This window comes from Bos indicus x Bos taurus, chromosome 16 (assembly GCF_003369695.1).
Source record: "Bos indicus x Bos taurus breed Angus x Brahman F1 hybrid chromosome 16, Bos_hybrid_MaternalHap_v2.0, whole genome shotgun sequence".
In the NCBI taxonomy this organism is placed as follows: Eukaryota; Metazoa; Chordata; class Mammalia; order Artiodactyla; family Bovidae; genus Bos; species Bos indicus x Bos taurus.
The window spans coordinates 57389140-57412032 of record NC_040091.1 but is presented as its reverse complement, the minus strand read 5'-3'; the positions used below and the strand labels follow the sequence as shown (position 1 = coordinate 57412032).

At 44.0% G+C, this 22893-nt stretch overlaps 1 protein-coding gene across 2 annotated transcripts in view; it reads left to right on the top strand.

Annotated features, from left to right (window-relative positions):
• Positions 1-22893, top strand: part of ASTN1 (astrotactin 1) — a 352052-nt gene that overhangs the window by 271361 nt on the left and 57798 nt on the right. The window lies entirely within an intron of this gene.

Here is a 22893-nt window from a genome sequence, read left to right as displayed (position 1 = left end):
CTACCTCGAGCATTCCTCCTCTCTGATGACACAAGATTACTTGCATCAATCCAAAAATTGTTGCATTTGATTCTATACAGTTTTAGGCTTTGAGGCTCCCTTCTTGCCTCAGTCTGAGGCCACAGGTATGTGCTCTAAAGTTTCTACGACTACTTTTCTCACTCAGAAATTTTTTCTTGGGCCCCTCTCTTGCCTCCTCCCTTGAAACTCTTTTTTCTAGTGTCTGTTCCTTTGTCTCATTTCTGGGTGGATCTTATGCTCTGCTTAGGCCCTTAGGATCTACAGGTTTGTCTTCCTAGTTATGATTTCTGTCTCTCACTTGTGTCTTTTAATTACAGACGTCAGCTCCATAAATTGCCATCTGCAATTAAATGATACCCTGACCCAATGTCAGGCCCAAACTCTGGGTCCAGGGTCAAGATTCCCACTGGTTTGGAAGAGGGCATTGAGCTGTTCCACACTGTTGAGCCTACCCAACCTTGTCTCCTATCTACCTACATTCTATCACCTCCTTCCTGCTCTTCAAGAGCCAGTTCTAACGTCACCACTTTCACCAAGTCTTCCATGATGCTGTAGTCAGAATCTTTGCTTCCTGTTTTATGCTCTTAGAGCTCCTTATCTATATCCTTTAGCAGTGCTCTTCACATGTCCCTGTATTGTCATTTCCCTGTATGACTGTCTCCTGTGATAATAGACTTGAAAGCATGTACCATATTTCCCTGACTTATGTAATTTAAAAAGTTTATTTAAAAAATGCAAAATGTATAAAACAGAATAAAGTGAAAAATAAATCTTCTTCTCACTCTTATTTCCCAGTAATCTAGTTCCATTCCCCAGAGGCAACCAGGAAACCATTACTACAGTTTACTATCTATCTGTCCAGAGATGCTCTATTCCTAACCATTTGGAAGTGAACAAAGCATGTTGCAGAAAAATAGATATATTAGGGTCTTGTCTGTTTCAAAAATGCTGTATATAAAAATATGCATATACCCATCTATATAAATATAATCTTTAGCCTCTCTCTCAGGGCCTTCCCTGGTGGCTCAGCAGTAAAGAATCCTTCTGCAATGTAGGAGGCTCAGGAGATGTGGGTTTGTGCCTGGGTAGGGAAGACCCCTGGAAGAGGGCATGGCAACCCACTCCAGTGTTCTTGCCTGGAGAATCCAATGGACAGAGGAGCCTGGTGGGCTACAGCCCCAAGGGTTGCAAAGAGTCAGACACTATTGAAGTGACTGAGCCACACACACACACATACATTCTCTCTCGTACCACATATGTATATTTCTGTGTGTGTGTGTGTGTGTGTGTATACACACAAATTATTTGTTTATTTCAAGATTAGGGATATGGTATAGGGTAGGGGCTTTTATTTTTGTACTAAAAGCTTCTTTTGCTTTTTCCACAATAAGCATGGGCCACTTTTCAATAAATCTTTTTTAACACATTAAAAATATATTCTGAAAAGTTTTCTATTATCTCGAGTAAAGATTTAGAAAGTTAACTGGAAAAAGAAGAAAACACACGTTGTATTTACAAAGAGCTGAACCCTAGATAGAAATCTGGGAGAAAGTGCAAAACAATAGATCATTTCTTATTAATCTTTGAGTCTTCACCCCTGACACAGTGCCTGGAGTATAATTAGCATCACTATTGTCAAACGAGTAAATCCTTTATTCTGTTCTTACTTCAGAAGAAACCAGTAAAAAGAGCCATAGATCTGTAGATTTCAGAAAAGTGACCAAAAAATAACTTCCACAGGCTTAATTTTAATCCTTAGCCTGACACATTAAGCTCAATATATTTTCTTTCTCTCTTTCTTCTTTCTTTTTCTTTTTTGGTACTCCATTTGGGAGTGGATTTCCTTGGGTCTTTCTTTTCTTTCCCAGTGGCACTTTCATTGGTACATTAGATCTGACCTTTGTCATAGCTCTTCCTTGCCATTGCTTTTGGGGCATATCCGTGGGGTTATCTGGGTGACAATTGGTGATAAGTAAGCTCTTCCTGGCAGCCCACTTCAATATTCTTGCCTGGAGAATCCCAGGGGCAGGGGAGCCTGGTGGGCTGCCATCTATGGGGTTGCACACGACTGAAGTGACTTAGCAAGCTCTTCCTTTCAGCTGTACCTTCTAGTCCATAATCTACTAGGGGTTAGGCAATGGTCAGTGGGTAGGGGCATTGATTGTTTGGTTTCCAGCCGGTTACTTCCTTTCCATGGTGAAAGCCAAGAAGAATCTTCCTCTTCTTCCAAGACGCAAGCTGAGAGTTTTTCCCTTAAGGGGACTCTCTAGCTCTGAGAGGTCTTAGGTTAGAATCAAAGAAAGAAGTAAACCACCTGAATGACATTATATTTCTACCACACAGAATGCCACCTTTCCCAATTTTCATCAATTAGTTTTTGGGTGGATAGAAGCCAAGAAAGACTCAATTGGTTCATCTTCCTAAGACAGTGAACAGATTTCGGCCATAGCTGAAGCAAAAACAATAGCTGAATCAGTCATCAGCATCTGATCCAGTCTGTGAGACTTGGTCAGCAGAGACATAGTCTGGTGTATATGATGCTGGTGTGGTCCATAGGCTAACAGGCATAACTGTGCTACATGGCACAAAACCCTGTTACATTAAAAGCAGAACATAGAAAGCCAGTGAAGAATAATAACTTACGTCTGTGTAATACTTTATGTGTTACAACCCCAGGGTTGCAAACCAGCTGCAAAGGCTCTTTTTATGTACATTTACAATGACAAAGTTAGCACTCAAATGGCAAAGCGATTATAGCATATAGCTATTTTCTTTCAATGATTAATTAATTCATTCAACAAACGTTTGCTGAGGGCCTGCTACATGCAAAACCCTGTAGTGAGCAGAGAGGGGGTTTAGAGGAAACAGCTGTTCTATGGCATTCCCAGGCAGACAGGCCTGATGAAGGTGCTACTGATGCTGAGCCGGGTGGTGTATTAAACAGCAGCTTCCAGGAGGATCTAAGCTTTTTGAAACATATGTGAGTGGATTTAATTTGAGTCTTCAAGTCCCCAGGCTCTGGTGCAGAGTCCGGAGTAAACTGGATCTGTAGGTTGAGGGAAGAAGTTATCAAAATAATATTACCAAACAGCCTGTTACGTAGCTTTTCTCATTTAATCCTCAAACGTGTGCTCAGTCACTTAGTCATGTCTGAGTCTTTTGTGACCTTGTGGGTTGTAGCTCACCAGGCTCCTCTGTCCATGAAATTCTCCAAGCAATAATACTAGAATGGAAAAAAAAAAAAAAAAAAACTAGAACAGGTTGCCATTTCCTCCTCCAGGGGATCTTCCTGAACCAAGGACTGAATTCAAGTCTTCTGAGTCTCCTGCATTCGTAGGTGGCGTCTTTATCACTGTGCCACCTGGGAAGCCCTCCAGACAACACATCACTTAAGTCTTACCTTCCCTATTTATAGATAAGAAAGTAAAGCCACAGAGAACTTAAGTAACTTGCGTGTGGTCACCAAAGCAGTAAGTGACTGAGTGAAGACAAGAAGAATGCCTTCACCTACCAAGATACGTTGCAAATGGCGGCATGCTACTTTGCCTGCCCGTGGCACAAGAAGAGATGAAGGTGGGAAGGTTAGTGGGCAAAATGGAAGTGAGATCAAGATGGAACTAAAGCCGAGTCACTGGTCTAAAGTCACCACCACAGGGCCAGATGTCAACCGTGGTTACACTTCATGATGGACCTACTGCCTTTCACCTTGAGTTTTCTGAATGTTGGGTTGTTGGTGTTGATTTTTTGGGTGTGGGGGGAGGAGTGGTGGCCCACGATCAACGGTGACAACCCAGATTCTGGAGGAGTGTTTGTTTTCCTGTGCGGCAGTGCTTCTCAAAATTTAATATGCCTGTGTATCACCTGGGATCTTCTTGAAATGGCGATTCTGATTCAGTAAGTCTGGGTGGAGCCTGAGATTCTGCATGTCTAACAAGCTCCTAGATGACACCAAACAGCAAAGCTAGATTCTCTCCTCAGAGACCAACAGGGTGTGGGTTCCTTCATCATCCTGCTTATCCTACCTGGCGCAGGAACCTCAACACAGGAGCCACGGCATGGTGGACTCAAGGGCTGTGTCCTGGTGTCATCTCTGCAGAGGACAGTCTGTCGCAGAGAGGAGGACAAACCTGAATGGTTTTCATTTTGGACCAGGACTTTTCTCCTTAAAGCCATTGATTATTAGGCTTCTGTGCAGAATTGAACAGTCTTAAGCCTATGGGCACTGAAAGGAATTGGAAACATGCCAACAATTAGGATTAAATGAGATACGCTTTTTTTAAAAATCATTTAGTACTGTAGACAACACTATCCTCATCGTACTATCTCAAGGATTCTATTTTTTTTAAAATAGTGTTTGAGTCCCCCACTTGTTTTCCTCTCAAAATAAAAATTTATTAGAGTTCCATATTTTAACCTGGCTAGTATTTAATTGATGGGATGACAATTCTGTTGGCAATATCGAACTTCTTTCATATAATGATGAGCCTGACAATAGTGACATCTTGTCCATAATACACAAGTTAATAGTTGATTATATAGCTTTCTGGATATAGCTGCTCAAAATATGTAAGCTTTTGCCTTCACAGCTTGATGGATTGCTTCCTGAGGATGGGCTCATTCATTCATTTCCTTCTATATCTGAATATTGGTCTAGGCACTTTGCATATAATGGCAAATGACACAGAAAAACTCCCTGCTTCTACAGAGCTCGTATCTTAGTGAAGAGAGAAAGAAAGTGGCAAGTGACAAATAAATGAGAGCAATGATTCTAGACAGTGATAGATACTATGAAGAAACAAAAATCAGAGGAAGTAATAGAGGGTGACTGGACGATGGGGAAAGGGGTGCTGATTAAGACGGCAGGCATAGAGAAGGCCTCAATGATAGTGATGAAGCAGGGAGTTTGAGCTGAGATGTGGCAGACAGAGCTAATCATGCAAAGATCTAGGAACCGAACAATCCAGGCAGGGGACGTAGAAAATGCAAAGGCTTCATAAGTTTTTGAATTCTCATAGCTTCTAGCATCATGTAGCACATATAGAATTTACTTAGTAAATATCAGACTCATAACCACTATTACTCAGAAGAAAGAGGCCTGGATTCTCCGGTGGACTATGAAGAGAAGAAACTCTACTTCTAGCCATACTTGTTGTTTCCTAAATTCTGCAAGCCAGGCTGAGATCCATTTGTTTATCCCCCACTTCTTTTATCCAAAATGTAGATCAGTGCTCATTGGGCTGCCCATGGTGCTACTGATCCAAGAAAAATAAGCATATGGCAGCAGGTTTAAGAGTACAATTCCTATACTTACTAAGACTTATCTTGATCTTAAGTTATGGTCTCCATAACAAAACTAATAGTTTATCTCTACACAAAAAAATGGGGGGAAAATTGCAAGACAAGTAATGAGGCAATGGGAAATTCTGCACCAAGGTGAAAATTTGAACTTGACATCACTTGGGCTTTCTGCATTTGGGGGGATGGATGCCTTGTGTCTTAAGTGCAATATACCTATATTATAGTCTATCCTACTCTAAGACAGTGTGTTGAGGAAAAGAGCACTGGTGGGGGTGGGGCAGGGGACGGAGAGGGTGGGGAGCGGTCAGGAGACCCGGGCTATTGTGCTCAGTTGAGCCATTAGCCAGCCAGCTGACCTTGGGTAAATTACTTAACGCTCTTCAAAACCATCTTCCCATCTGTATAATAACTAACTTGAATTAGGTAATACTTAGAGCTTCTTTTACATTTAGTTCTCTGTGACTCTATATACACAGCAAATTATTTCTACATATTAGAAATAGAATAATAGATAATAGATAGAATAATAGAATAGAACAGATAATAGAATACTATAATAATAGAATGCAGCATTTAATAAGGCCTGGATCAAGGTTCAATAGGCTAACTCAACTGATACTGCAATGGAAGGAGTTTAATACTGTTGTTTATAGTGAGAATTTAAAGTCAGACAGATAGGCATCAGAATTTTTATTAAGTTTACTTAATGGCTGTGAGCCTCATTTTCCCTGTCTGTAAAACAGGGCTATTGATATTTGGCTTACAAGTAAGGATCAGATACAATAATTATTTATGAAACAGAGTGTCTAGCATCCTGTAACTGTTCTATGCATTTTGACTTATTATTAGCACTATTATTATTATTATTACTAGCATTATTTCAATAAAATTTTCAGTTCAGTTCACTAATTTTTGAACAAAATAGCAGCTGATCAAAATGTCAGGGAGTAAAACTGGATAAATGTGTTCTTCCTAGAAACACCGCTATGTCTTTTAGAAGTCACAAATCACTAACTAGCCCAGTGGAACAGGGACGTCAAACCTCCATTACAAAAATCAAGACCAGAATCACATCTTTTGGGAGCTATTTTCAGTCCCAGTTATGTAGCTCTTTTGCTGAGAAAAGACCAGGAAATAAACCCCACCCATATGAGAGGGATTTTTTTTTTTTTTTTTTGATGGGGGAAGGGAGGCTATAAGACTGTGCTCTCTGTGGAAAAGAATCCCTGGGAAGCTCTGATAAGCAGCCGGTGTTGCTGCTTTTTAAGTGCAAGGGAGCTGACAGGTGCATCTTCTGCAGGGGGAAATTCATGCAGGTGTCCAGCTGCAGCAGCCTTCCCTTTACTTCTGACTCGAAACCTGAACTGTCTGGTTGAACCGGCTGCATACAGATGCAGACTGGGGTTCCCCTTGAGCCCCAGAGGGGAGACCTTGGCTCTAGTAGCAACCCAAGTTCCAGCGTAAGTGGGTGTTGGAGTTGAGAGATAATTGACTAATAGTTTCTGTGTTTTTGTTAGGCTCCTATCTTTTCCTGTTCTCTCTTAATAACGTGCTTTAGAGGAATACTCTTGTATTCTCAGAGGCACAAGGGGGTCAACAATTTCTGAAAGGTGGGGGCTACAGCTAACGAATCTCCGAGGTCACTCCCTACTCCTACCCCGTCTCTCGCAACATATAATGCCAAGCACGGCATCTAGCAGGCAATCAGTACATGTTGGTTGAATAAGTGAGTGAGTGCCATACTTTTGTCTCCTCCTTTTCCCCTTCCAAGGGAAACAGCAGCCTGTTGTCTAAGACAGCATCGCCTCAAACACCTTTTCCTTCAGCCCCTGGCTAGTCCTCTCTCTCATCATCCCTCTTCCGTATCTCCAGGTTTGATTGTTTCGTGTGGGGGACGTCATGCACTTGCCCTGTCTCGGGATCTATGTCATGTCCTAGGAATTGGCACAGGAAGAATAGGCTAGTCTTTAAAACCGAGTGACCAGCACAAGGTTATTATATACTAGGAACTGGGGCAAATGCATGTGTGGACCTCCAATATGTGATGGTTATTTCAACTTTCTGGCTACCAGTTAGTGCTGTAGGAGCCAACAATAGTTTTTCTTTACCACCTTTCCTATCATTGCTTTTTCTAAAAGCAAGTAGGAATGCAACTTACGTAGGAATGCAACACAAGACATAAAACTACATTGACTTAAACCAACAAATCAACAAACCCCTTTCATCAAAGCGTATCCATTTGGCCACAACTTATTACTAGTTTGCATTCCTCTGTCATCAGAGACTGTCTCCCTGAATCTCATGGAACTCTTTGGAAGTTGGTTCAATTACTAAAAGATGAAAATTAAATGAAAAAATTAAAAATACATAAGAAAAAATGTCAAGGAAATCAGCAGAAAAAATAATGGATTAGGTAAGTAATTAATTTAGAAAAAAATGCGAGTAGTTGACATCATTTTTGAACGTGGCCCCAGCTGCCAGCTACACTACAAAATGAAGCTGATTAATGTTACAACAGTCAAAGGCCCCAGTATACATCATTTCTATCTCTGTTACTGAGAGGAAGATGGTTTTCCAATCAGATCAACTTCCCTCTAAGAAATTCACTAGTACCCTTTGACACAACGGCTGATATATTGGGGACAGCAGGGTCAAGGGCACATAGACCTCGATTAGCAGTACCGTGAGGGAAGGCTGAGTTCCTCTGCAAAGTAATGGTGTGTATGCCTTCATTCAGAAATGTATGTCGTTTGCTGTAGATCAGTGCCGTGCTAGGCGTCAGGAGTACATGGATAGTAAGAGAAGGCTCCTGGCCCACTGTGGGATTCTAGATGTTGAGGCCAAGCACAGCTCTTTCTTTTGCCAGCCTCGTCTTACGTCTTCTCTTCTTTTGTTTGGCTAGTCAGCATCTGTGGGCCAGCATGACTGAACTCTATGAAAACAAAGTGAAAGAAAGGGTTGGTTGTTCAGTCGTGTTCGACTCCTTGCAATCCCATGGACTGTAGCCCACCAGGCTCCTCTGTCCATGGGATTCTCTAGGCAAGAATGCTGGCGTGCCATTTCCTTCTCCAGTGGATGAATCTTTCTGACCCAGGGATCAAACCCAAGTCTCCTGCATTGCAGATGAATTCTTTACCATCTGAGCCACCAGGCAAGCCCTCTCTGGTCTTTTCTTTGACCCACAAAAGAGGCAGAGAAAGTTGTTGCAAGGTCCCAAACATATTTCCCACCCTGAGAGTTCATCCCGTTCCTTGGAAAGTTTCTTCAACCTGTGTGTATTCTGTCTACTGCCAAAGTGCCCATATTCAAGGTGGCTGCTGCTCCCAGGAGCAATCTGTGAGACACTGAAGATGGGACGCAAAGGGACAGGTGTGGAGAGCTTTAGATGGAAGACCCATGGCAGTGCCAACAATTCCTGGGGAGAGGGGCTATTGGGCTAGGTTGGACCATTCCCTGGTCATGTGTGATGGCCACACCACTGGCTGGCTGCTTTGTGCAGGGCTGTGTGCAGACCACCTGTGGTCTGGCAACCTCCCGCTGAGGCCAGAGAGGGGGATGGTACCTACCTAAACAGAGTTCATGCCCTGGGGCTCCAGGAAGGGGTCACACCAGTCTCCCCTTAAAGCCTAACGTGACTGGAAAGGGATAGAGAGCTTGGCAAAGACAACCACACAAGGCCTATCCAGTTGATCAAGTCTGGCAGGGGATGGGGTTCATTCCACAGAGTTAGAATCTAACAGCACAGAAACCCTTGGTTTAGAGCAACTGCAAAAGGCAAGCAGGTTCAAAAGACTTGAAAATATTTTCCTTTTGCTGATCAACAAAATAACAAAGAAAGAAAAAGAAAGGTCGAAGCATTTCTCCAGTGCAATTTCTCAATAAATCTGCCAGTTAAAATATGTGATTTGTAGGTAAAATGGGAGTGCCTGTGACAGGGGAAAACAGCCTAATCGGGTCAGCCAATAGCCTAGACTCCCTTGACATTTTCTTGTTTCCCTGGGGTTTTTCTTTAGTCAGCTTGATTCCACAGGGGCAGCTTATAAAGTCAGTGTGTGTGTGCCTCTGTCGCCCGCCCTGACTGCTGTGGTCCCTCTTGTCAATGTATTGCAAGTCCAGTCGATTACTGCGGTAATTGGTTCTATATATATTGATGTGTTTGGGGCATTTGTGGCTTTATGTATTTTCACTGAGTCTGATTTGCCTTCTTAAGAGAGCAGCGACTCTGCCCACATCTTTGCATCTCCCCATAGCTGTTACTTCAGACTCTGCTCACAGCACGTTCACATTCAATACTGATCATGGTAATGTGGCTGTAGATAATCAAAAGATGGCAGCCCCAAAGTTTTACTGGTCAGTCGCTGCATTCTTTTACACAGCTGGGTAGAAGGAAGTGTTATTTTTTTAGAATTTCAGAATTTCCATTGTATCTCCCTTTGAGGGTAATCCATGTGTTGGGTCCTGTGTGGATCATGAATCTTGCATTCAATGGGCTGGTAAAGATCATTCATGATCTACAGATAAATATAAAAGCAAAATTTTAAAATAAACTTATTTATTTTTAATTGGAGAATAATTGCTCCACAATATTGTGTTAATTCCTGCCATACATCCACATAAATCAGCCATGGGTGGGACTGGGTAGGAGGTGGGAGAGAGGTTGAAGAGGGAGGGGACATAAAAACAAATCGAAACCAATTATAGTTCAATCAGTCATTTTTAAAAAACTATTTTATCATTCAGTGAATATTGATTGAGGTTCTGCTTTGTGTAGACATCGGGCAAACAGCACTGTAGAAGGAACTTGATTCCTGCTCTCATGGAGAAGACGTGGATGAGACAGAATATAAACAAGTCAGTAAGGAATAAACAAAATACTAGAAACTTTGAGCTATGAGGATAATGTGGGTGCAGTGACAGGGTGGCGAGGCAATGTCCACTTTAGAAAGGGTCATCTGGGAGGATGTGAGCGGCGTTTATGTTGAGATTGGAGGCTGAGCTGGAGGAAAGCCATCCCAGGAAAGGGGAATGGCCAGTGCAAAGTACTGAGGTAGGGAGGCCTAGCGGGGTTACAGCCTGGAGAGTGAGGAAACCTTGGCCTGGCTGGAGCTGGAAAGGATGGGGATGGCTGGGCAGTCATGGAGGCAAGTACCCCAGGCACACCTGGGGCACTGCACTGGGTAGAGAACAGCTTCGAGGGAGGTCTGAGTGGTCACATGGACACCAATAAGGACCTAAAGCAGGAACCTGGGCAGTGGACATTGGAGAGGCAAGAACAGAGCAAGGTTTGTTTATGGCATAGAGAAACTTGAAGACAGGGTGAGTCTGGGAGAGAGAGGAGCTGGGGAAGAGGAGTCGAGATAGTTTCTAGATATTTGCTTGGGCAACTGATGATGCTGGAGCACCTTTGACACATTGAGGGGTGATGGGATGGAACAGGTTGGGGAGGGAAGAGCTTCGTTCAGACTTGGAGTTGCTATGGAGACAGCCAGGTGGAGAGGTCAAGTAAGCCATTAGCTGTGCAGGCCTGGAGCTCAGAGGAGAGGTCAGTGCTGGAGTTTCAAGTGGGAGCCTGCAGAGTTCAACCAGCATCCTGGATGATCTTACCCGGGGAGGAAGACAGAGAAGCGAAGTGGGCCCCGGCCCGAACTCTGAATTGCTTGCACGGTTAGAGGCCAGGTGAAGATGGCAGGTGGAGGGGTAGTTCAGCAAAGGAGACCATGAGGGATCAGCAGGGAGGCGGGAGGATCCGAGGAAGGCTGAGGTGAGGAAGAGAGTGGACGGCTGTCTTGTCCTGCTGACTGAGATCTGTAGGTCAAACATCATAGCCTTAGAGCAGTGTTCCCTTAGAAAATCATAAATTATTGCCATCACAAAGGCCCTGGTGAAATATGCACAGGAACTTCCAATGATGAGTATTTTTCACATAGCTCATACCTCTCCCCACAATTATGAAGTGAGGAGGTAGGTTCTTATTATGATCCTGTCTGGTGAAGGGTCTTTGTGAGTCGTGCTCACTCACAATGGCTTCAGTTTGAATTGTGAAGCCACGAAAGGTGCTTTGCAAAACAGAACTCTGTCCTTCAGGGCATCTCCAGAGTGAGCGTGTTGTTAGAGATCCTCGGGGTGCTGAGCGGTGGAACCATTCCCCATACGGGATGTCTGCCTGCAGAGCCTGTGCTCTTGAAGGATGCCCCCACCCCTCCCACTGACAGTCCTGCACCCCCAGTTCCGGGGGAGGAGCAGACACTAGTCTGTGGTCACATAGAGAGTGGCAGAACCAGGAGTGGAGCCCAAGCTTGGTCATTCATTGTCCTTGTGTCGCAGATCTGTGCTTTGCTTTATGAATGTATTAAAAATCAGGAGGGCTTGGGATGCTTGTACCATTGACTGGATGTGTCTTTGAATTTTGGATCATCCCACAATGCTATCTCAGGATAAACACCCCCTCCCATCAGGCTGCCAGATTCTACTTGAGATGGTCCACTCTTAACAGTTGTATTATTACTAGGCATGACTGGCATAATAGCAAACAAAATAAAATCTTTACTCTGCCCACTTCTTACTTTGCCATCCCAGTCCTGGGAAGAGAGTTCCTTTCCACAACTTAAGAAACAGTCACTGAATACCTACTGCTAAAAATATACGGAATGCCAGTTCCTATGCCAAGTGTCCAGAATACGCTGATGAATAAGAGCCAGGCCCTGCCCTCAAGCTGTTCATAAATTATGTGGGAGGGTGTCCAGTAAACCAGAAATTGCAATATAATGTGATAACGACTATAAGAGACTGGAAAACAATCAGCAGGGAAGAGAAGCTCCTAGCCCAGACTGGAGCCAATTTGTGAAACCCTCCTGGAGTGTTGCCTAGACAAAAAGATGGAGGGTGGGTGGACATTGACAGGCAACCCCTGGGGGAAAGGTGTTCTCAGTGGGAAAAGGCAGGGCACGTAAACGCAAGGAATGAGATGACACAGTACCCCTGGCACGTGCGGGACAGCTGGAGGCAGGGTCGGTGGGCAGGAAGGGTGGGTTGGTAGGGAGGTGTAAAGGGCCCACTGGCCAAGCGCTGTTCCCCTACTTCTATCTTAAAGAGGTTTGAAGGACCTACTTGTACTTTATGTGGTTTGGGAGTTGTTAAAGAATTCCAGCAGAGAAAGGATGTGTTCCCACCATGCTCTAGAAACTTACCCCTGGACAACATGGAGGATAACTGACATGAAAACCAGAGGTAGATTGACCAGTCAGACAGTTTTGGAGACGACCAGATGGGAACTGCTGAAGGTCTGGACTAAGGGGGAAGAAACGTTGAGTGTAGGGTAGATGTGACAGTAATTTTGGAAACATCGCTAATAGGTGACTTTTTGGATGTGGAAGGTGAGAACGTGGTCAGCCATGGCAAGGCCCAGCCCTGGAAATGTTCTAGATAGGCAGAAATGGAAAACCTGGGTCTCCTGCAGTGATTTCCCCAGTTATGGAATGGCAGGAGTTGAAAACTCTTTAACCCAGACATTAAACTGAGCTGACATGGATTGCAGAGTAGCAGAATTTTTGCTTTTCACGATAGTACAGTTTGCTTACGAATGCTGACATGGTAGAGGATGCCAAAGGTAGTAAACTCACCTTTCTGGGGTGTCCATCCTAGCAAGAGCTCCCTTTTTCGGGGCTCTTGAACTGCAGGCATGCCTTATGGAGAGGCAGGGAGGAATGAAAACCCTAACTACTCACCTGCATCCTTACATCACGAGTAGCCTGTGCTTTGTCTGGAACCCCAAGTGGAAACACCTTGAACCCAGCTCAAGGCACGATGTGAACACTTCCTCCAACCAGCCCAGACCCAGTCATCTGGCCTAGCACAGAAGAAAACACTCAGCAGTGACCTACATGATCTCTGATTTTCAGGTACAAGTTAGTCCATCCACCACAGTAAAAATCACTGCAATTTTTCTGCTGCAAGCCATCTGGGCAGAGATGAGTTCGGGCCATGGGTGAAAGATGGAGAAGGGGTAGGGCAGGCAGGATTCAGGTTTATACAACACACCGGTGCTTTCCTACAGCAGCTGGAGGTCATATTTCCATAAACACTCAGATTTCTTACCATCCCGAGCATATGTTTCCTTGTTATCTTTTAATTGGTTTTTATTCTAAATTTAACACCGAGCAGTGTGTGATGGCGGCGACTGCAAGCACTGGAGTGGTACGTGTCAATTCCAGGGCTGCCTGAGACATCAGGACCTTATCCGCACCCTCCCTCTCCTCCCCACATCACACCAGCCCCCATTAGGAAGCTGGAGACTGTTCCTCCTGCCCTTTTCTGCCGGTGTTGTCATGTTTATAGATGTCAGGTTCTGGGGAACAAAGGAAGAGAAGTAATCTAAAATCCGAATGATTCCACCGGAAGCTGTGTGTAACGGCAGGTGAATGCCAACAGATTGGAGGCTGGTATCAGCAGTCCTGTGATGCATGAAATCCTGCATCCCAGGAAGGGACTTCAGAAATTGTCGAAAGCACCTCAGCAAAATGCAGTGATCGGGTGTTCTCGAGAAAGCTGGGGAAGTCTGATTCTGAAGATCTCGTGTATCTATGATGTGGAAGAAAGCCGGATGCAAAGGGAGGAGGACTGGGGAGTTAGAGACTCAGTGGCTGAGTGATTTTAAAACAAATCCTCATTTGCAAAGCAGGATAATGAGAATTTCGCAGAGGATTGTCAGGACTAAGAGTCTTAAGGTTGGCAGAGCCCCGGTCCCTAGTTGTTCAGTCACTAAGTCATGTCCAATTCTTTGTGATCCCGTGGACCTCCAGCATGACAGGCTCCTCTGTCCTCCACTGTCTCCCAGAGTTTGCTCAAATTCATGTCCATTGAGTTGGTGATGCTATTTAACCATCTCATTCTCTGCCTCCCTCTTCTCCTGCCCTCAGTCTTTCCCAGCATCAGGGTCTTTTCCAGTGAATCCACTGTTCGCATTAAGAGGCCAAAGTATTGAAGCTTCAGCTTCAACATCAGTCCCTAGTGGGTCCTCAAGAATGTAACCATTAGGTGATTTTCTAAGATAGGCTCTGTAGCACACAAGTCCTACAGTATTTTCTGCACGACATGAATTTCATGTTCAAGTTATTTTTGACAACACTGGCTGCTTTATTTCCTTCTCAGAGATTTGCAATACAGATGAGAATTTTAAAGGCTTTTTGAAGATTTACCAAGATTTTAAGATTTGCTTAACTTTCACTCAGGTTGCTCCCTCACATGAGAGATTGAATATCTTTTTGTCTGTCTGTTATTTTGAGTAATGATATTAACAGATCCTAAAAGAGAGAAGTTCTATGAGAACTACTTAGAAAAATTCTGAGTTTGTAGCTCGTTGTTTAGTTTCTCAGTCGTGTCCAACTCTTTGCGGCCCCAGGGACTGTAGCCCACCAGGCTCCTCTGTCCATGGGATTTCCCAGGCAAGAGTACTGGAGTGGGTTGCCACTTCCTTCTCCAGGGGATCTTCCCCACCCAGGAATTGAACCCAGGTCTACTGCATTGCCAGGCGGATTCATTACCACTGAGCCACCAGGGAAGCCCTGAGTTTATAGTTATGCTGTTTCTAATAAGGTAGAAGCTTTGCTTTTAAACTCCTTTCTCCAGACCCAGTATCAAATCCTCATTTCTTCTGAAATACTCCCTTTGTTTGCCCCTCATTCTGGGCCGCACCAGTCCAATCCCCAGACCTCCAAGTTTTTATCGTTACTATAGCCCCCTGGCTAGTCTTTTTTGCCTCTAGTTTCTCATTCATTTGAAGTCAGTCTACATTTCACCACCTGACTCATCTTCCTCAGCTGTTTGCATCCTCTATGCTATTTCCTGCCCAGTTTTAGCAAAGATTGATTGCTAACTGTTGCTTCAAGCCTAAACAACCTAGTCTGCTTCTTCAGGAGCCCATTCAATATGGCCCTACTTTGTTTATGTAACTTTAATGCTTATTATTTTTCCAGTCAACAGCTCTGTGTCACAGTGTTAAACTCTTTAATGGCCTCCTTGGCTCCCATTACCTCTACTTTTGACCTTTCTGCCCCCACCGTGATACTCCACATTGTCATATCTACCTGGTCAGCTCCTCCCATTCTTCTAAACATAGCATGGCAACCCACTCCAGTATTGTTGCCTGGAGAACCCCCATGGACAGAGGAGCCTGGCAGGCTACAGCCCATGGGGTCACAAAGAGTTGGATACAACTGAGCAACTGAACATGAAGCTTCCTGAGATTTCTCTGGCCTCACTGATAACCCCTCTTCTTCAAACTCCTGTAACAAGTACTAATCTTGGCCACGTGATAAAGGACTGATTGGATACCCTGGAGTCAGACAGACCTGGGTATAAGTTTTGCCTCTTCTAGTGAGAAACTTGTGAGCGTGGGCAGAGTAATTAACCTCTCTGTTGCTCAATTTTATCATCTTTAAAAGAGGGACAATTTCCGCACCAGCCACAAAGGTCAATATGGAGTACTGATCTCATCATTAACTCTTACCTGGATATTTAAGAAATCCAGTCATCCTTTCATGTTCTGCAAGATGTCTTGCTGCAGAGAATCATCCTTCCCACTTAGGAGAGTCACAGATGCCCTCCTTGTTTTATCAATGACAAGTCCAGACACAGACCCTGGAAATTCCCATTCTTTGCCATATAAATGATTAGCTGAACTGCTGTCATCACTGATCAATCAGAACAAAATCCTTGTTAATTGGATTTTGGTTAAGCTTCTCTCCTTTCTTCAGGCTCCTGAACTTTGGCCCACCTTCAGCCTAAGCCAGTATACAGCCACTCCTGAGAATGGACTAGTCTCACACCACTTCCCTACATGTGGTTCTTTCTAGCTTTGTTTACTACTCTCCATAAAAGAAAAACTCTTTTTTTCCCCCTAACTTCAAGATACTGGCAAATCTTATCAGAGCCCGCCAGTTGTAATCATCCCCCTCTATTATGACAGTCATGTCTTGCATATCTCCCCCAGACAGGTCGTCTTCTTGTTCAGTCGCTCAGTCATGTCCAACAATACTTTCTTAACCCACAGACTGCAGCACTCCAGGCTTCCCTGTCCTTCACTATCTCCTGGAGTTTGCTCAAACTCATGTCCATTGAGTCACTGAGCCATCCAACCATCTCATCCTCTGTCACCCACTTCTCCTCCAGCCTGCAATGCTTCCCAGCATCAGGGTCTTTTCCAATGAGTCCACTCTGCATCAGGTGGCCAAAGTATTGAAACTTCAGCTTTAGCATCAGTCCTTCCAATGAATATTCAGGGTTGATTTCCTTTAGGATTGACCTTGCAGTTCAAAGGACTCTCAAGAGTCTTCTCCACCACCACAGTTCAAAAGTATCAATTCTTTAGCCCTCAGCCTTCTTACATCTGTACATGACTATGGGAAAAACCACAGCCTTGATTAGGTGGACCTTTGTTGGCAAAGTGATATCTCTGCTTTTTAATACACTGTCTAGGTTTGTCATAGCTTATCTTCCAAGGAGCAAGTACATTTTAATTTCATGGCTGCAGTCACCATCTGCAGTGATTTTGGAGCCCAGGAAAATAAAGTCTGTCACTGTTTCCATTTTTCCCCCATCTATTTGCCATGAAGTGATATGACCAGATGCCATGATCTTAGTTTTTTGAATGTTGAGTTTTAAGCAAGTTTTTTCACTCTCCTCTTTCACTTTCATCAAGAGGCTCTTTATTTCTCTCACTTTCTACCATTAGAGTGGTATCATCTGCATATTTGAGATGGTTGATATTTCTCCCAGCAATCTTGATTCCAGCTTGTGCTTAATCCATCCCAGCATCTGCCTGCAGTACAGGAGACCTGGGTTCTATCCTTGGGTTGGAAAGATCCCCCAGAGAAGGGAATAGCTACCCACTCCAGTTTCTTCCCTGGAGCATTCCATAGACAGAGGAACCTGGCAGGTTATAGTCAATGGATTCAAAAGAGTCGAACACAACTGAGCAACTAACACTTCCACTTTTTTAAAGTACAAAATGGCAACCTACTCTAGTATTCTTCCCTGGAAAATTCTATGGACAGAGGAGCCTGGCAGGCTACAGTATCTGGGGTCATAAAGAGCTGGACACGGCTGAGCATGTACAGATACCACACATAGTCAAAGGCTTTAGCGTAGACGTGTCTGGCAATAGTCTTTTTTAATAAGGCACCCTACTTAGTCTAGATTTGCCTTTTGCTTGACAGAATACATGTAGAGTGTTCTACAGAGTGCCATGATGTGTAATAGAGAGTAGCTCTGTTATCATCCTTATGTTTTCTTATCTTGCTAGCCCAGGTAGAATTGCAAATTCCTTGAGGTCAGTCTCATACTTTAGAGCTCCCCACAGGACCTAACAGAGTCCTGGGCACATAACACATCTTTAATAGCTGTAGTGCAAGTACTCCATTGTGTCCAACTCTTTGTGATGCTATGGTCAGACTGTAGCCCACCAGGCTCCTCTGTCCATGGGATTGCCCAGGCAAGACTAATGAGGTGGGTTTCTATTTCCTCCTCCAGGGGATCTGCCCAATCCAAGGATTGAACCAACATCTCCTGTGTCCATTGCAGGCCTACTCTTTATTGATGAGCCACTGGGGAAGCCCCAATAGACATAGACTGAACGACTGATGACCTTGCCATTGTCATATGTGGAACCCAGTGTGATCCTACGTTTGTGAACAACTCGACAGACGGTGTAAGGATACTTGACCTTTGTTCAGAAAAGAAGGTGACCAAAGAAGGATTGACACCACCTGCAGTCATCTTACGGAGAAGGCAATGGCACCCCACTCCAGTACTCTTGCTTGAAAAATCCCATGGATGGAGAAGCCTAGTAGGCTGCAGTCCATGGGGTCACTGAGGGTCGGACATGACTGAGCGACTTCACTTTCGCTTTTCACTTTCATGCATTGGAGAAGGAAATGGCAACCCACTCCAGTGTTTTTGCCTGGAGAATCCCAGGGACAGGGGAGCCTGGTGGGCTGCCGTCTATGGGGCTGCACAGAGTCGGACACGACTGAAGTGACTTAGCAGCAGCAGCAGCAGTCATCTTAACAGGTGATAAGAAACCATGGCAACTCTTGTTTCCCTTCCATCTTCTCTAGCTCATAAAATTGCTTTAAAACAATAGACAGTAAAGAAGCCCTGTAAGAGAGAATCATTGCTGACAATGGTGAGGAGAGAAAGAAAGGAGTTAGCAACTCGGAGAGAACTGTGTCTCTAAGCTTACCATCACCTGCAGGGTCGAGTGACACCTTCTGTGTGTGGCTCTGGGTAACCATGGGGAGGAGTGGGAGTGGGGAGGTTGGAACAAATGCTAGAAGGCTGTTCTTTTTGCTTCATGTATGGGAGGATATTATATTCTGGGCAGTAGAAGTTATTAAATATTATACCTGTGTCCTGCATGACTTGTGGAAAGAGAGAGGGTGGTGATAACAGAGGTTTAAAATGAGTTTACTCTGAGTAAGCCATGATAGCAAACCTCATATTTGTTGTTTAAAGTATTTTTAGATGAACTAAATGCCCCTGGCCAAAGGAAACATGTTCATTTCACCTTTCCCATGATTTCCTTACCATTACTGGAAGACAGTATGGCCTGGTGGTTAAAAGCAAGATCTTTGAAACCTGTATAACCTCAGTTCTCTAAGCTTTACTTTGGATAGCTAGAAAAATATCCTTACCCCTCATAGAGCAAGGTGTAAGGATTCAATGAGATCAAGTATAACAAAGCATTATATTTATAGTGAGGACTCCGTAGATCAGTTCAGTTCAGAAGCTCAGTCATGTCCAACTCTTTGCAACCCCATGAATCACAGCATGCCAGGCCTCCCTGTCCATCACAGCTCCTGGAGTCCACCCAACCCCATGTCCATTGAGTTGGTGATGCCATCCAACCATCTCATCCTCTGTTGTCCCCTTCTCCTCCTGCCCTCAATCTTTCCCAGCATCAAGGTCTTTTCAAATGAGTCAGCTCTTTGCATCAGGTGGCCAAAGTATTAGAGTTTCAGCTTCAACATAGTCCCTCCAATGAACACCCAGGACTGATCTCCTTTAGGATGGACTGGATCTCCTTGCAGTCCAAGGGACTCTCAAGAGTCTTCTCCAGTACCACAGTTCAAAAGCATCAATTCTTCAGCACTCAGCTTTCTTTATAGTCCAACTCTCACATCCATACATGACTACTGAAAAAACCATAGCCTTGACTAGACGGGCCTTTATTGGCCAAGTAATATCTCTGATTTTTAATATGCTGTCTAGGTTGGTCATAACTTTCCTTCCAAGGAGCAAGTATCTTTTAATTTCATGGCTGCAATCACCATCCACAGTGATTTTGGAGCCCAGAAAAATAAAGTCTGCCACTGATTCCACTGTTTCCCCATCTATTTGCCATGAAGTGACGGGACCAGATGCCATGATCTTAGTTTTCTGAATGTTAAGCTTTATCAGAGGTCAACAAATATGACCTACTCCCTGTGACTGGATGACCCACAAACTGAGAATGGTTTCTGCCTCTTTAAATGAATGGGAAATAATAATAAAAAGCAAAATAATATTTTATGACATGAACATTCAATAAAATTTAAATTTCAGTATCCATAAATAATGTTTTATTGGCACAGAGCCATGAACATTCATTTACGTATTGTCTGTAGCTGCTTTGACACTCAAAGGCATAGTTGTGTAGCCTGCAAAGCATAAACTATATCTGGCCCTTTGCAGGAAAAAAAAAATTGCCAATTTCTGCCATAAATGGTAGCTCTTGTTATTAAGGATGCTGTCATTCCTCAAGGGGCTTCCCTGGTAGCTCAAGTGGTAAAGAACCCACCTGCCAATGCAGGAGACGCATGTTCTGTCCCTGGGTTGGGAAGATCCCCTGGAGAAGGAACTGGCAACTCACTTCAGTGTTCTTGCCTGAGGAAGCCCATGGACAGAGAAGCCAGGTTGGTTACAATCCGTGGGGTCCCAAAAAAGTTGGCCACAACTGAGAACTAAACAATAACAGCATCCCTCAAGGCCAAGCCCAACAGCCTCCTCCTCAGTGAAGCCTCTTCTGAACTAACTGTCCTGATATTATCTGGTCCTTGTTTGATCCTCTAGAAAAACAGCACTTAAATTCTGTATGTCTATCTTATCTCCTCTATAAGGTAGTACATCCTTTGAATGTAGGGATTACACATAATTCATTTTGGTATATTCAGAAGACCTGCACAGTACCTTGTAAATAGACATTCAATAATTTAGTATTTGCTCTATTGAATTGAGTTCTTCAATGAGCCTGTGTCTTCTGACTTTTGCCTGATGTCAGCCAACTTTTTGATGGAAGGAATGTCCTGGGAGGCTAAAAACAGAAGCATAAGAAGGGGCTAAAAAGATTTGCACTCAAAAAAACTGAGTAATGGTTCAGTTCATTCAGTTCAGTCGCTCAGTCATGTCCGACTCTTTGCGACCCCATGAATCACAGCACGCCAGGCCTCCCTGTCCATCACCAACTCCCGGAGTTCACTCAGATTCATGTCCATTGAGTCGGTGATGCCAACCAGCCATCTCATCCTCTGTCTTCCCCTTCTCCTCCTGCCCCCAATCCCTCCCAGCATCAGAGTCTTTTCCAATGAGTCAACTCTTCGCATGAGGTGGCCTAAGTATTGGAGTTTCAGCTTCAGCATCAGTCCTTCCAATGAACACTCAGGACTGATCTCCTTTAGAATGGACTGGTTGGATCTCCTTGCAGTCTGAGGGACTCTCAAGAGTCTTCTCCAACACCACAGCTCAAAAGCATCAATTCCTCGGTGCTCAGCTTTCTTCACAGTCCAACTCTCACATTCATACATGACCACTGGAAAAACCATAGCCTTGACTAGACGGACCTTTGTTGGCAAAGTAATATCTCTGCTTTTGAATATGCTATCTAGGTTGGTCATAACTTTCCTTCCAAGGAGTAAGCATCTTTTAGTGGTAACAACCTTAAAATGAGTACATGGCACTGTACACACAGAATTTCAGCACCGGTTACTTGTTGACAGTATCCATTTCCTACTATTTCTGAAAGTGCACAATTAGATGTGCCTCAGGGGCTTTGAGAAATTAAAGGTGAATCTTGCTACCTACCATTTTAAAAGGGTCCTATTCTCTCAGGTTTCTTGACACCCTGTAAGTTCCTGGCATTGGGAGAAAGGTTTTATTTTGTGTGTGTGTGTGTGTGTGTGTGTGTGTGTGTGCGCGCGTGCGCACGTGTGCGTGTGCATGTACATTCTTAAGGTAGATGTTTGTTCCATTTTGTTCCTTTTTTTGTTTGGCACTAGACTAGAATAAAGACAAATATCTGAATTATCTTCCACTGTAGGAATGAAAATTAAATACAAGATCCTATAGTTGCAAGCTTTAGAAACAGACATAATTCATGACTTAATATATCTGAAGTGGCTTATTTTCTGTATTTCGCTGTGGGTTTTTGATTCCAGAGTGATACAAGGGAAAGATACCCCTGGGACATTGCTGATACCTAAGAGGGATTTGCTTTTTATCTTTTCCATGAAAATAAAACAGAATCTAAAAATCCTAGTGCTCTTTTAGTACTAACACCTGATGCTGCTGCTGCTGCTAAGTCGCTTCAGTCGTGTCCGACTCTGTGCGATCCCATAGACGGCAGCCCACCAGGCTCCCCCATCCCTGGGATTCTCCAGGCAAGAACACTGGAGTGGGTTGCCATTTCCTTCTCCAATGCATGGAAGTGAGAAGTGAGAGTGAAGTAGCTCAGTCATGTCTGACTCTTAGCGACCCCATGGACTGTGGCCCACCAGGGTCCTCCGTCCATGGGATTTTCCAGGCAAGAGTACTGGAGTGGGTGCCATTGCCTTCTCTGACTAACACCTAAGTATTGTAAATAGTTATCTAACACATGGAATGGAGGTCCTTCAATATTACCATTTATAAAGCATCCACTCCATGTAAACACTATTTGAATAGCGTTGTATTTCAGGGATAAATATTTTGTAACTAGAAAGGCTGGTTTGGGAGATCAAAATTTCATCTTATTTCACTAGTGTTGCATCTTTATTTGAAGTAGTTAAAGCTCAATGTGGTCAACAGCTGATGTGAAGAGCCAACTGGTTGGAAAAGACACTGAGGTTGGGAAAGATTGAAGGCAAAAGGAGAAGGGGGTAACAGAGTATGCATGGTTAGATAGCATCACCGACTCAATGGACATGAGTCTGAGCAAACACCGGGAGATAGTGAAGGACTGGAGAGCCTGGTGTGCCATATGGGTTACAAAGAGTTAGACATGACTTAGCGACTGTACAGCAACAATGGTCAACAGCATCCTTTCTACGCATTTCCCCTAATACTAATTAAAGAATCACTCAACTCCCAGAGAAGTTGGCTGCAGCCTTGACGGTCCCCTTGGGACCATAGAGAGCATGTCACTCTGAACAAGCTTGCTATCAACAGCAAGGATGCCTGAGAGATGACCAGCCACATCTTTTGATCAATGTCATGCGTCAGAGCTGTACGTGGAAGCACATTGTCATAAACTAATTATAAATTTAACGGCATCTATCCCTTCCTTCT